Genomic DNA, 15514 nt, shown 5'->3' on the forward strand with positions numbered 1-15514 from the left:
ATGAATGAGTTTAAATTCCTAAATGAAATTTATTTACAGATGATGATTTTCAGAAGGCTATTAATCAAAATAGATCTCATCAGGGTAAAGATTTTTAAGCTATAGAGACATTCTTTAAAAAGTAACTTAGCAATATTGTTTTTGTGGTACAAAACAAAAGGGGTATTAAGTACAGAATTAAACTTTTCCAAAAATGATTTAAAGTGTTCAAAATTAATGGTTTACAAGGAAAGTGTCCATTCCTTATCACAGTCTCTAAAAAATAAATACAACATAAACAATTAAGGCTTTGAAAATACAAAACAGGCAGTAGGTGATACCACTGCAATACTGGGTAATGGTGTAGCATCAAAATGAAAAGGTCTTCCATCACATGCTTGGGTATAAACGATACTGCGTGAATGGATTTAGTTGTGTCATACTTGTAAAAAAACATCTTTACAACTTCAAACTTCTTCCCTTTCCCAGTGAATCTATAGTAGCTTCTGTATATTTCCTGTTAAACCAGACCATTTATATTACAAATAAGCTTTGGGCTCACGCCTAAACTTATGATTTAAGACTGCTAAGCAATTGCACAGTTGCAGCAGGTGTACGCACAGCAGCTTGAACGCAGGGATTTCAGAAGGAAATCTAGCACTTTTCTGAAGTAACTTCTGGCTTTGAATTACTTGGTTAAAACATAGTATCAAGACAGCATGGTAAGAGAGTCAACAGTGGAGAATGTACAATTTGCTTGAGTTTCATTCTTTTATAGGTTTTTAAAGAACATGTGCAAAGTTAAAGTATGTAAGAAATGTAAACATACTGCTGTAATTAGAGCATATAAAATGAATATGTAATTATTACAACTAGTCAGGATAAAAATGCAAATTGCTGAATTATAAGTAGTTTAATAATTCCCAGGCAGGTTCACTGTATCTGTAATAGTCTTTAAGACAACCAGTTAGTAAACTTTTGCAAGTGAAAGAAAAGTTTTATTTCCAAAAGCAGTATTTTTTTTCTGTAGTAAATAGAACTCCATTTTAAAGTCTGTCACAGCTGTAACTGGCAAAAAAAAAAAAAAGGAAACAAAGAAAGCAGAACATTTTATTTATTCACCTCATATAAAATCTGCTTTGAAGCTAAAGGACTCCACCAAAAGCCAGCTATAAACAAAAGCAGTAATTAACATAAAACAGCTCTTTTTGGCTGTACTTAATCTGCAATAAAACAATAATGATGAAAAACCAACCGACAATTAAGAGAACAGTTGTTGCCTTGGCACTAAAATACTGAGGAGAAAATAAACTTTTCTTTGATACTGAGTACTGAAAATGCATACTAAAAACACAAAGGGCAATCTGACAGTAGACTTACTTTAAAAAGTGGACTCTTTGTTTACTCCAAGATTTCCCAATTGTAATTAATTGCATGACTGGCATGCTTAAGCTTACACTGAAATGCCATGTTTCAGTTTCTTCCTCGTTCATTTCAGTATGAGGTTGGACTGGAGAGACAGTCAAAAAATTTGGAGTGCTAGAAGTATTGAAATACTGCTCCCAAAGTTTAAAGGATCCAAAAACACATTCAGCCACCAGCAGTCACTGTAAGGTAGTTTTGAACTGTTAACTATAGCAACGTACAATGAAAACTAAAGCTGAAAAAACAGCATTACATATTTATAAATAAATCCGTTCCTAACTGTACTTCTAGAGCAAAGGCTTGTTACTGATGAAGCAATTTATCAGTTCTAAACGGTGACTGCAACATACATAAGTAAATACAACATTCTCATACAAAATTAAATTTGATTGTGTTTTCCCCCCCTCAATATTATCTTCCCTATAACTCTACTACAAAAGAAAAAACACTGTCAAATCTCATTATATTTCCTACTCAAGGTTTTTTTTTATTAATTTCCCAAGACTAAAAATTCCAAAAAGAACAGTTTAAGGTCTTTTGAAAGTCTATTAAGAAAGCAGTTGTCTAATTGTGTAGTTTTTTTTTTTCCACAACAAAGAAGTGCACCTTTGGCATGGGCTGAAATATTCATGCTATAGTCAGTCCAAATAATGAATGCAATATGGACTTAGGACGTTAGATACTTGGATTTGACACACTGCATGGTGAAGCTCATATTGTCCTGTCTACAGTAGCAATACAGTATTATTAGTGCTACTTCATCCACCTTTCTGGATTCTGCTCAGGAGATCTCAGTTTGTGTGAGCTAAAGGCACTGTCTCACATCACTCGTAGATCACTTCCCTTGTTTAAGTGATTGTGAAATTCATAAACTGGACAGGACTTGAATTGAAAGGACATTCTCAATTAATTGAAAGAAATATAAAACTTGTGCAAGTTTTTATGCCCCCACCCAGTACCAAGATTTGGCTTGGTGTTTGTCTGTAGCATAGTCAAATTTCACTCACTTTTGGCCTCAGCAAGGCTGTTAGGCACAACACCAGCACCTACTTCCTTAAATGTGTGACTCAACTAGTGACATGAGCACTGACATAGCCTTTTCATATTGTTACAATAGTTTGTTGTTAAGTATATTGTTTAAGCTAAAACATTTTGAGTACTGTTGCTCAGCTGAATCATTCCCCCCATGCATTTCCCAAGCCTAGCGTTTTGTCCGAAGTTGTTCTTTGCTGCCATGTAGAAGCACACATGGTATTTTGACTTCTAAGGATAATTAACTAGATACTTCAATTTCTCAGAAAATAATGAATTGTTCACTGCAACCTTCAAGCAGCAAAAGTAATAATCATATAAACCAGAACAGTGACGTTAAAGGCAGTAAAGAACTTAAAGCAAGTTCTCCAGAGGTAATTCTTCAGGTAAGAGAGCTCAAAGTGGCAGACCTGACAAAATCAAAATTCACCAGTAGACAACAGACATTTAATAAAAATTTTGAGTCATCAGAAGGTTTGAACAGCTAGCCTTGGCCTAGTAACACTATGACAGTAAAGAGGAGATGTACCGGGACAGACATGAGCAAGTATGCTGGTCATTACTTGGGTGAGAAGATTTGGCCAGTACATGCTGTCCTACAGGTATTTATTATGCTACAGCAAAATTAGGGACAAATCCTTTCCCAATTTCAAGAAAATTACGTGGCACAGAGATCTTTATGTTCTAGTCACTTCACTCTATTTCCCCACCACACTTCTTCATAGGAAGTGGTAACTGAGCTTCAATATGTTGCTCTTCTACTGGACAACTACAAAAACAAGCTGTTAACAAGAAGGACCTATATAAAAACACAGTGAAAATTAACATCAAAAAGATTTCTGGGTAGGTGGATTTGGATGTCATTTACCTCACTAGATTTTCCTCCTCAACATAACGCTGCAACCAGTCTAGTGCTGAATATGCTTAACAGAAAATAAAGTAACTGCACAAAACTTGCATTGACATTTGTTGTCACTGGACTACGTGAACACATATCAGATTTTTCTTGTTACCAAAGTCTCATAGGATAGATGGAGAACTGTGAGCATTACATTTCAACCAAACTAAAGGCTGTTATTTTTGCTTTTCTGCAATATGCTTTCTAACAAGGACACTGCATCAATTAACCTGCACTTGTTGAGTAATCTCTTTAAGACTACAACCTCTAAGAGTCTGTTTTATATAAAATACAGTTCTTAATTCATTACGTTTTATTTAAAGATTTACGTAATATAAATTTCAGCTACTGCAGTAAGCATCCTGACAGTAAAAAAAAAAAAATTGTTCAAGCCAATGAGTTAGCTTTGGGTTATACGTCAATTGTAGCAGGGAAAAAGGGTTCAGCTACAAGTATATCAGCTTCACATTTTACTGTAGTATTTCCTGTTGAATACACCAGAAGATGCAATTTCAAGAAGCTGAATTACCTTTTATTACATAACTGGAAATTTTTTCAAGAATTTGTGTATACAATTTTGAAGAAATACTTGACAGTGATGTGAAGTATCGAGTGTAGAGACTATCAATCCAATGCAAGTGTATACAGAAGAGCATATGCTGCATTTTTAAACTCATGTCTGTGATGCACAAGAAGAGCTCTCTTAAGACAATCTGAATGCACTCTTCATTATATTAAGTGGATGGCTTGCTACAAAGGGATATTTTTTGCATTGTGTTTAAGTGTATTTTCAGGAATGTTAATTTTTCTTATGTTACAATCTTCATTTGGATCTGCTTTGTTGGGCCTCAGGTTACATATTAATGTCACTTAAGAAAAGTGGTAGATTTGAGCATTTATAAAGTGCCTTTTAGAACAACATTTAACACTATGGCAGTGCTCAACTTTTTGCTAGTTTCAGTACTTGTACTGAGCTTTATTACACAGCTATAACATAACAAGAAGGAATTCTATGATTCTGTCTTCTGTGCTAGCTTTTATCTAGTGGAAAACAAGCTCTACTCTACTTCTATGACACTTTCATATACATTTTGTAGGTAGTTGTAGTGTGTACATGCTAAATTCTATAACAAATTTAAAGTCTAAGTCTAAGTCAAGGATAACTTTTTGCCAGAACATGAGCTTTGAAAAAGAGCATAAGTGCCAGAGCCAGTACACAGCATCTTTGCTGGTGCTCCCTGGTTACTCTGTGATACTGTTTTCCAAGTTTACTACTACAGATAAAAGAGGTTCTGTTCAGTTTTTAATTCATCACATATTGTCTTATATGCCAACTGTGACAGTTTCTTTTGAAGTAGTTAGTCACAGTAGGGCATTAATTAAGCTTCCAGATGCTTAATTTTTGATGTTAACAAGCTCACCTTACTTATAACTTTTGCCACTAGCAAACTCAACCCATGCAGAACGATGCCCTACATCTCAGGAGTTCTTTAGCTTTTCTCCAAAGCCTTGAGTCCTGTAAAGAAAACAGTATATTAACAGAAAACTGTTTGAATAGCATCCCTGTCATCTCAAATAACCTGAAAACTTTACTCTTTTATTGAAAAAGAAACGGAATTACTGGGGAGTCCAGACTTACTTTGTGATGAACGATGACATTTAACTTTTCTTTCATTGTGACCAAATGGCACTGTGATCACTACAGTACATAAGGCTTCAGGCACATCTGTCTGAAACTAGAAATACTACAAGAATTATTCTAATACAAGCAAGTATTTCAGGCAAAAAGCATCTACAACAGCCACAATGCCTGTTCAAGTCAAATTTGTTACAAAACTTAAAGTGGCAACACTGTACTGAAAATAATAAGATAACAAACACTTAGCTTGACATATTTATTTTTCAAGGGTAATAAATAAATGTAAATACACAAATTTGGAAAAAATCTTAGTAACAGAATGTTTTTAAACAACATTCTGCCTTTAAGTCTTCATTATTGTCACTACTGAAATATTTTGTAATTTGCTTAATGTAGACAAGTCATTATGTTGGTGATCCTCCATCACACTAGTTTGTTTGAATAAGTTAGGCTGCTGCAAAGGAAAAAAAGTGGTCAACCTTTGCTTTGACATAGAAATTTATCTAAGCTGCATATATTATGTGTTAAAATGACTTTCCTGGGCATGACTTTACTAGAGAATATAGAGAATTTTTTTTACATTTACAATTTACATATTAGAGATCTATCATTCATTACTTCATCTTTATAAAACAAAAATTATAACAAATTGAAAAACAAAAGAAAAAAAACATGGAATAAAAAAGTGGTAAAAACTGGCTCTTCATTTAATAAGACATTCTTCCTTTACACATCTAATTTTCATTCTAGGATCATCTCAGCAGCTCTGCTTGAAATAGTTTTAAAGCAGCTTTTGTTGTCAACTTGTGTTTAGACAGCCTCTCTCTTACAGACATTATCCAAACCCCTGACAGCAGGAATGTCATATCCCACCAGCTACTTCAGCTGTCCCAGACTCGTGCAAGCAATTGGCTTGTCCAGGAGAAGCAGCCGTTTTCAAAAGTATCTACAAATTGTGAAATACAAATTTTATCAAAAAGGTTCAGCAAGAAGATAACTGTTACTGACTTAACATAAGCGGAGGAGGAGTTGTGGTCCCCTCAAAATTCAGTGAGCATCCCATTCCTATATTCTATAGATACTAGAAGATGCAATATCTTTGTTTGGTTCCCATAAATTAGAAAAACCTGGTTTCCAAAAATCCTAAATTAGCTATTTAAAACAAAATATTACACCTGACCGCCTTTCCAAACTATCTCAAGAGATCAGCCTAGCTTTTCTCTCACCCTTCTTAAGTGTGCTTTTTAAGGATATATGATTTAGAAAGCAAAGTATGTATTTAATTACATTACACTTGCTCAACTATACAAGTGAACGTGTTAACGTCATGTTAAAGTTCAAGGTACTTCTGGAAAAAAAGGCAGATAGATAGTTATTTTAACTCTGCATTCTTAGACAGAATAAGAATTATTATGGACCTTAGTGCCCTCTCGCTTTTTACCTATCATATGGAGAGGTCAATAAATAAGTTCCTATCTGGTCCAGTTTACCTACAAGAGGAAAAAAATACTTAAAGGAAAAGAAATGACCTATAAAATTACTTGTTTAACCCTGATAACATCTGAGTTGTCATACCCAGTTTGTAATTGCAAGAAAAACAAATGATATTCATCTTGCTCATTAATAAATGCCCCATTTTTTAATAACAATTTTTTTATGTGATCAAGTCATGTACTCTTGGGGCAAGAAAGCTGGCAAAGAGATGCAACAACAGCACTAACACAGTATAAATCTGGGTTCAAAAAAACAAACGTACTAGATCCAGAAGCAAAGATATCTGGAAACACTGAGGAGGCACCACCCATCTGTTATTTGGGCGCTTATGTTGTGAAGACTATACCCAGCCTAAGATATAGTTTCATACCATGAAAGTAACACAAGATTTTGTTGTGCTAGTGTACATACTTTAAGAAAAGTCTTAAACAAAACCAGTTACCTCCTTTGTTTAGAGTGGAAGATAAAACAGCTTACTGATGTAATACATAATGGATGTCACTATGACACAAAACTTGCCATAACTTGTGTTTTTAGCTACAAGGTGCAGTATTTCTTATGACTAACTCAAAGCACAGCCACATCCAACTGTGATTTGGAATTCCATCTCAAGCAGCACACACTATGACTTTGAAGAAAGTCTATATGATTGTAACAAAGTCACCCATCTTCTCCTGAAACGTGAACAAAATCCGTGGGGTAATCAGGCACAGGCGGCATGTAACGGGTTTGTCTTCCTTTTTACTCCTTGTTTTTGCTTCTGAGGACATGCACTTGGCTCCATGCTGTCATCCATTTACTGTTACAAGAGAACACAGCTATTCTTCTCTTTTTCTCTCTCTTTCTCTCGAGGCTCCTTACGTTTGCGTTCATTGCTCCCAGATTGTCTTCCACTTGCTGGAGAAGGAGCACCTTGCACCTGCTACACAGAAAACAAACAAACAGCATTCTGAATAAAACACGATGCTATAATTGCAGATTGAACAGTTTCAAGTATTAAACTTCCATGAACTTGAATCTAACTAAAATGCAAACAGCAGAAAACAGATAGAAGGTCTTTCAGTATGAATTCTACAAAGCCCTTCATGCAAGCATATTTCTGAAAATACATTTCAAGTCCTGTGTGTCTCTTCTATTGTGCTTATATATTCAGATCAGTTCTTCTAATAATACAGTTTAGAATCAAACATTTTATGGCACTTCAATATTTACTATACTGGAAAATTTTCTCCATTTTATTTATAAAAACATAATCTACATTAGAGAAGTTGTGGACTGAAAAAGCTGACTGATGACTAAATGTATTAATGCAGAGTTTTTTTTATAGCCCATTTCTAGAAAGTACTGAAGCAGTTGGTGGGTGGTATACAACAAAACACAGCAGAAGTTTTGCTACTTCATTTTATCTAGCTACTATCCACTCACAGCTGCAAATGATGATGCCACTACATCCTGTTAAGGAGATTTTTTCTGCCATTTTGCAACCAGCAGAAGTGAATCTCTCCTTGGACCCCGTTCACATCTTAGGAGCAACTACAAGTACTGATATTAAAGCAATAAGCTTAATATAGCAGAAATAACAGCTCTTTTAACTGTCAGAAATTCTCATTTTGTCTTTAACAATTAGTGGCAATCAAGGGTTCTGAACTGGCACAGGCCATCCAAAGATTCTTCAGATTGCTTCTATTTACAAATATGTAATACATATATTTTGATACAAGTGTGTGTGTGTGTGTGTGTGTGTGTGTAAAGAAAGTCTCAATTAGTTAAGAAATCCCTGAATTCAGAACAACTTTAATACTGTCTCTTGCATTAAAGTTCAGTTATATGGCAACTTATACACTCATGAATGACATTTTCCAAGCATTCTGAATGGAACTGCTTATGGAGAAGGGGGCTGGGAAAGGCATACTAGTAGCAACCGTTAATTTCCTATTTTGGAACAGGATAGAATAAATTCACAAGGTGTCACAGACTAAAATACCTAAAAAATAGTAAAACCACAATCTTCCACAAGACAAAATGAAAACTGACTATCATTGAAAAGCTTCTGCTTGAACACTGTTTTATAAATTGTGTATTTTTAATAAAATCTTTGTAACCTAAAGTAGTAACACATCCCATCATTTCAACTTAAACTGCATAAGTGCAACTTTGATTTAGGTTAGAAATGCTCTGAAGTATTTAAATAGCAACAACTGCCATATCTGTGTGCATGGTCCTGTCTTCTAGCAGCAAATAACAAGGTAACTATAGGGTTCTTAAAAAATACTGCGTATCACTTGAACAGCATCAGTCCTAATTCTCTGAGACATTTACAATGCAGATGTGTCTATATAACTATGAAGTTAATACTCACTATAACTAGTGGTCATATTCTGTGATAATGCTTTCTTACCTGGACCTGAGCAGCTGCTTGTTCTTGCTCCTGATAGTACTGAGAAGCTCGCCTATCCTCCTCTTCTTGGAGCTTCTTTGCTAGCTCTAGATCGCTGATTCCTTCTGGTATCTGTTCCCAGTTAATCTCTTGATTTTGCTGCTCTTGTTGTAGAGACAAAGCCATCAAATAATCCTAAACAGTAAACCTGTATATTAATGTTCTTTCATATAGAAAAGAGCGAAGTCATGTCAAGTAAATTTTTCAATAAGGGCAGCCATACAGTACCATCCCCTTTACTCTAACCATCTACAAATGCATCTTTCTCAGAAGTTCTGTTTCAGAACCTGCTTGTAACATGAACTGCAGAAATGCTGGGGGGTGGAAGGGGGAAAAAAGAATAAATACAGCTACTTTACAATTTTCCCCTCAGTGTTCCTATGTCTCAACATAGGAGAAAAAAAAAAAAAACCAAACAACTGCTTTCAGGTTTAAATTCTTTTACCTTGACAACAGTCAAAGTACAGTGTTTAGCTCATGCTAGTTCTAAGCAGAAGTAGTGATTTGAATGCTGTCACAGAAAGAGCAAATTAGAAATTAGAATCCTGTCACTTATGATCAACAGATCATCTGTCCCCACTGGACTGAACAGTGTAGTGTGTGAATCAATGAGAAACACTAGTTCCTAAACCAAGAAGAAAATACTCAAAAATAGTTTTAATATGTCCAAACAGACAGACAGCACTGACTACTCAAGATACTACTAGCCCTGTTATCTCTACCAGATTGTTTATTCCACAAAAAGATGTACAGTGTTTGAGTCTTTTCGAAAGCATTTGCTTATTCACATACATTTTTAAGTATCTGATAAAAATAACAGGGATTATGAATTCATTTTCCTTATTTAGAATATAAGATTTACAAGTGCTCTTGCTATGCATTTATGTGTTAACACAAGTAGGTCTTGTCTCAGACAGGACTTCCACAAACTATTATTTGTTAAAAAAAAAACAAACAATGATCACCATGTGCAATCTGCTATAGCTCTGACCTAAATTCAGCAAAGCGGGCATCACAACACAAAGTTCACTTATGACAACGTAGTGAAATGAATTTATTAGACAGGAAGAAGTATATAGTTTCAATACTTCCCCTGTTTCCATACATAAGGCAGATGTGACATTTCTACTCAAAGTTTTTTGAAGAAAGGGATTCTCAAAGATTAAAAGCAGGTTTTTCAAACTATTCATGGTTGGTCCTAGTCTTCCTCTCCCCGAGCACTTTTAAGAACCTCATTCTAAGTGTATAAGGCATTCTTTTCTAATTTATAGGTTCATACATGTCTGGCTAGAAATACATGGTATTTACTGTGTATAGTCAGAAGAAAACAGAAAAATACAGTAGAGAGGCACAAATCCAGTACTTGATCTATTTGATCCTGCTGCCCTCTGTAGACAGTTTCAGGGTCTGAAGGAGGCCGTAGGTGGAACTCAGAGTCACAGAAATTTCCATCCCCATCCACATTGTGCAAGCTTTCCCAGACAACTTTCTCTTCTGTAAGAAAACCTTGGTCTGTTACCAGCAGGTAAAGTTGACCCTACGCAGAAAGATGGGAAAACCTGTAAACCTATAGAAATGACATCTCAGTGTGATAAATTAGCTGATAATTTTTGCTAATTATAACTGTTTCATTCCAGTAGAACATTAATTTTGATTTTTTTTAGTGAAATATAAATTTAAATGGCTCCATATATGGCATTAAGAAACTAGATACTAGTATTCATTGCTAAAATAGCAACCATATTTAATTTCTGTATTATGTATCTTCTATTTTTCTCCACTATAACATTAAAGTTCAATATTTAGTATAAATTAATGTAAAGAAACAAACATAAACCTTGTCAACTCCTTGGAAACATATGTGAGAAATAGGACTTGAGATTGACAACATTGATTGTCCCAGGACAAATCAAGTTAAATTTGAAAGGCAAGATCTGGAGACAAAGATGATCTTTCCAAATAATCCAAGAGGCATTGGCTCAAAATGGCTTTATCTCAAAATTTGATTGTGTCTTAGTATGTTTTTTGTTTTGCTTTTTAAAATGCAAGCTGGGATTTAGTTCAATTGGGGGAAAAAAAGATTCTTGCTATCATCTGTCATCAACAACTGCTTCCGTTGGATTTTATCCTTTTCACAGTCCCACAAAGTGAAATTTCTCTATTAGTTTCAAAATCTGAAATTATAAAATGGGCTGGTCTGGAAGTGAGAGGCAATACTAACAAATCCAGAAGTTGAAGCAGGGGAAGACTGAAATACAAGAAAAGGTTGAAAGAATAGGAGAGGACTGAAATCAGATAGGAATTTAAAAGCACATTTTGAGATATTGTGGCATATCTGAGGGACAGCAAAGCAGCATGAAAAAAAAAATTAAAATTCAATTTAGTTGGATTTGAATCTAATCCTAATGCTTCTAAAGCTACATGCCAATGCAAGATTGTTATTACTGAGTATACAGCACACATGAAGATCAAAGTTTCCATTAACATTACCTAAAATATTCAAGTAAATACAGCTAATTGCAGTATTTTAGCTGTAGAAAAAAACAAACCAAAATACTTTATTGTGGTACACATGTAAGTTTGCTGTTAGTACTACAGCATCATACAGAGTAGATTAAAGATCATCATGTTAAAAATGTACTGAAGCAAGAAAGGTGAAAAATGAAATCACCACCTCTATTCAACAAGAACAGAACTACCCCACTGATTTCTCCCAGGACGAGAGAAAAATGTTTATCTGAGATAAACATCTCCAGTCCCAGTAAGACTCTTCAAGCTTACAGACATCTCTTCTGTGGCTGAAGAGTACTACACAACAAACAGATTGTTTGAAACTCCACACACAGCAACTGTTTTAATATTACCTAATACCACAAGACATGCTTACACAAAAGGCCCAACAGAACAGATTAAAAAAAACAACCACAGAGGGCACTGCTAGATATGTTCAAGTTTTGGAACGCTATATGATACAGCATGTATGGATATTCTAAAGTTTTGGAAAGCACAGGCAGGCTTACAGATAAAACTGTCAGTAACAATTCTGATAACACAGCATGATCTATTAAATCATCTTTCCCTGGGAAGCCAACCTTAACACAAATTTGCTTCCTGATGTTTAACATCATCCAAAGAAACTGAAGAAAACTATTTCACAACACTTCCAGTTTGCACAGAACACCTATTTCACAGCATCCAATGTATGAAGTGCTTAAAAGTAAGAAAATAAAGATGACAGAATCTAAGGTAAGTGTATTTGAATCTTTGAAGTTTTATTTTTATCAGTACGTTGATTGAAACAAAAGCAGAAGAAAAAAAAAATAGATCAACTTTTCCTTTAAAACACCATTAAGCACTTTGAATGAATTTTTAAACAGTTCATAAACTCTTTTTTAATCATACTGAAATTGGAAAACATTAAAACTTAAAATAAGGAGTTGGGAGATCATGAAAGCTGAATTTTTCACAAACTAATATTAAAATGTATTGTTGCCTTCATGGAATTAAAATCTACTACATTATTTAAAAATACCTTGAAGTTTTGAATAGAAAACTACTTCAATCTGACACAAATTTTAATAGCCTTACTTTCTAAGTCTTCCTCAGCTGAACAACTCAAACTGAACACTGATTTAAAAACTATTATACCTTAGGAATAAATTAAAAGAAAATAAAGATTTCTTACAGCTCTCCAATGAAAGACAATAAGCTTATTACATGTCACCATGCTACCTAAGAACAAAACCATTATAATTTCAATATACCAATTGCAATATTCAAAAACAAGCTGCTTTACACTACCAAAAGGATGCCCACCAACACATTGACTCCCTCATACCTGTGAGGAGATAGAACACCTCATCCTGTTATCTGAATGAAAGCAATGGAAAGCACAGATCAGAGATCAACTCCTTCCCCATTTTTGATCTGTACTTCATATTAGGATCATTTTTAATGACATTTAAAAAAAAATAATAATCCAGCTTCCCAAGACTGGCTCTGTTACTGCTAACATTCACGTCACTTCTAATGACAATTGCAGAACTTCCAGTTTTATACAGGAAATAAGTCAACTTCTTTGTGCACTAGCTGCAATATAGCTACTCATTTCTAAAGAAAATCAGTCTTTCCAGAACTTGATTTTTGTGCTCATTCTATTCATAATAAGCTTATCTACAGACTTGCTACAGGCACTGTTTTAATGCCATGTGTGTTTCCTTCCCAATCGTAAATGCTTCATCAGCAAGTCCACTGAGGGCATCTGTGATGCAGGAAAACAGTCACAGAACTGTTGTACTGCCTGTACATTTCAGCTGTGCTACGTACGGACATGCATGGTGTCAGGAACCAGACACCATTTTCCAGCACTTACTAGATGATAGATGAGATCAGTCTGACTGCATAGCTCTTCCTCAGCCTTGTGAAGTGCATAGAGAATAAAGTGGCTACAAGACAGGGACATGCAACCAATGTAACACCACAGTTTCTGTGTCCAATTGTTTTACACTATACTTGTTCTTGTTCAGAAGGTTTTCTGAGCTCTACTCAATATAAATACAAGGAGGAAAAGAGAAAAAGGGAGCACACTCAGAGGATCAGTAAGAATTATTAGCTAGAAACATTTACAATGGACTTAAAAGTTAGGAAAGAGGATTAAACAAAGGAAAAAAAGGTACAAAACAATGTTTCCTACCTAATAGATCATGGTCCTGATTATGTATTTGTTTTCTAGCCTGTTAAACTCAACACAGAATGACCTGCACTCTGAGATCATTCAATTCAGCTCGTGAACAAACTCTAGTATGCTTGTCAAGTACACAGTGCCAAGAACAACAATATAGTTTATGAAATAAGATTTTTATGAAGGTAGAAATGTATTTAACTGCTTACCTCTAAAGTACTACTTATTACTTTTAGGTGTTTTTTCAAATGTTTATGAACAGTCTTATGGACTGTCCCCAAGGAGGTTAGTCCGTACTAACAACCAAGAAATAAAACAAAAGAAGGTCTCAAATGCATAACAGTTCAGGTAAACTTTGCCTACACTAACATTGCGGATAATTAAACTATCTAACCTAAGAATCAAGACCCATATATTGTAGACCAATGCCCACATTTTATAGTTTCACATGTGAAAGGCTTAAATAAAGTGAAGGATAAAAAGATTGCACTCCTGTATGTCTTTATCAATCTTCTGATGTGCACAAAAGAAAAAAAAAGGTATTTCAAAGGCTTACAGGTGTAGGCTGCAGGTGTCACTGGTTGTTGTGAAACATAATTTCCTAGGTTAATTTCATGATCTGAAAAAGTGATTCAAATGAATACTTTTGAACTACCTCTAGGCCAATTACCATGTTTTCCGTGGTTTAGAAAACTGAAACGAAAGCCAAAGTCCATTAGCTTCATACAGGCACGACAAACATTTTGGGTGTTATCCTTAAGGGCTATGTAAATGTTCCCTTGGACTTCTGGATCAGACCCTTTGATTTTTACGAAGATGTTTTATGTTCATGTGAATGCATGGTTGTTTTTTTTTTTTTTGAGAATAATCTAATCTGAATATTGTAACTGTTACTTTTTTTTTTTTTGTAATAAACACCAATTGATTCAAACTGCATAAAAAAGAATGTTTACTCAGAATAAAAACTGAACACGTACCACGAAAGGGACAGAATGTTTAAACCTGTTTTGAAAAAGCTATATTGCCTCTAGTATGCCAAACTCATGCCTTTTTCACAGGGAAAAAGTGAGGTTATTGGTACGAAATATATCTAGTACTTGAACAAAAGCCCACCTTGAGTTCTGAAACAGAAATCCAACATTTACAAACCTAGAGAGCATCACTGCAACATACATACTTGACAATCCAAACAGGCAAACTTCTTGTTACTTTTCAGCAAAGAAAATAGACAGATCGTATAATAGTCACATCAGTGGGAGAAGAGTTCCAACTGAACTAAGATATTCTTACCAAACTGATTCCCTCTTTACAGTCCTGTTTTTTCTTGATCTAGGGAATTATCATTTGATGTATTTATTATCTGTGCAATGAAAAGCAAAGGCAAAAAAAAAAAAAATCACATCTTTAATTGTTGAAAATGATTACTGTATAATCACAAGAGCTAAGACTATTAATATGCAATTAAGTTGATAGGAAGTAGATTAAGTGATTACTTGGGCAAATGGACAAACAGCAAAAGGGATTCAGTACGTGATAACTGAATTGCCATTAACAAACATCCACCATACTTTGACAGCAAACACTAGAACTGCCTCATTTGCTTTCATTTTATATGAAACAAACTTTCAAAAATATGCCAAAACTTCCTATTGACATCATCTCAATACCAAAACCTTTCCAAATTAAGGATGACAATTTCATATTGCATTATGCAATTTTTATTCACTTTTTGGAGAAGTAAAATTATAATTATCCAACACTATATTAAATAAACTAAAACTGAAGAAATTGACTGATACTGTGTTCTAAAATGCAGTCAATGAATCTTCAGTTACACTGTAATATCACCTCAGCAGCCTTATAAGAGATTTGAAGCCTTGAGAGGAAGATTATTTCTTCAAAATTATTCACATTAACTTTCAAAAAAAA

At 34.5% G+C, this 15514-nt stretch overlaps 1 long non-coding RNA gene across 1 annotated transcript; it reads right to left on the minus strand.

Annotated features, from left to right (window-relative positions):
- Positions 1–877: 877 nt before the first annotated feature.
- On the minus strand, positions 878–14926 carry LOC100544767. The gene is made up of 4 exons (XR_794884.3): positions 14876–14926; positions 10268–10441; positions 8866–9039; positions 878–7389 (listed from the first exon to the last, which is right to left on the minus strand). It is a non-coding gene; the product is annotated as an uncharacterized LOC100544767 (long non-coding RNA).
- Positions 14927–15514: the final 588 nt, after the last annotated feature.

The sequence above is a fragment of the Meleagris gallopavo genome, chromosome 12, assembly GCF_000146605.3.
Source record: "Meleagris gallopavo isolate NT-WF06-2002-E0010 breed Aviagen turkey brand Nicholas breeding stock chromosome 12, Turkey_5.1, whole genome shotgun sequence".
Classification (NCBI taxonomy): domain Eukaryota; kingdom Metazoa; phylum Chordata; class Aves; order Galliformes; family Phasianidae; genus Meleagris; species Meleagris gallopavo.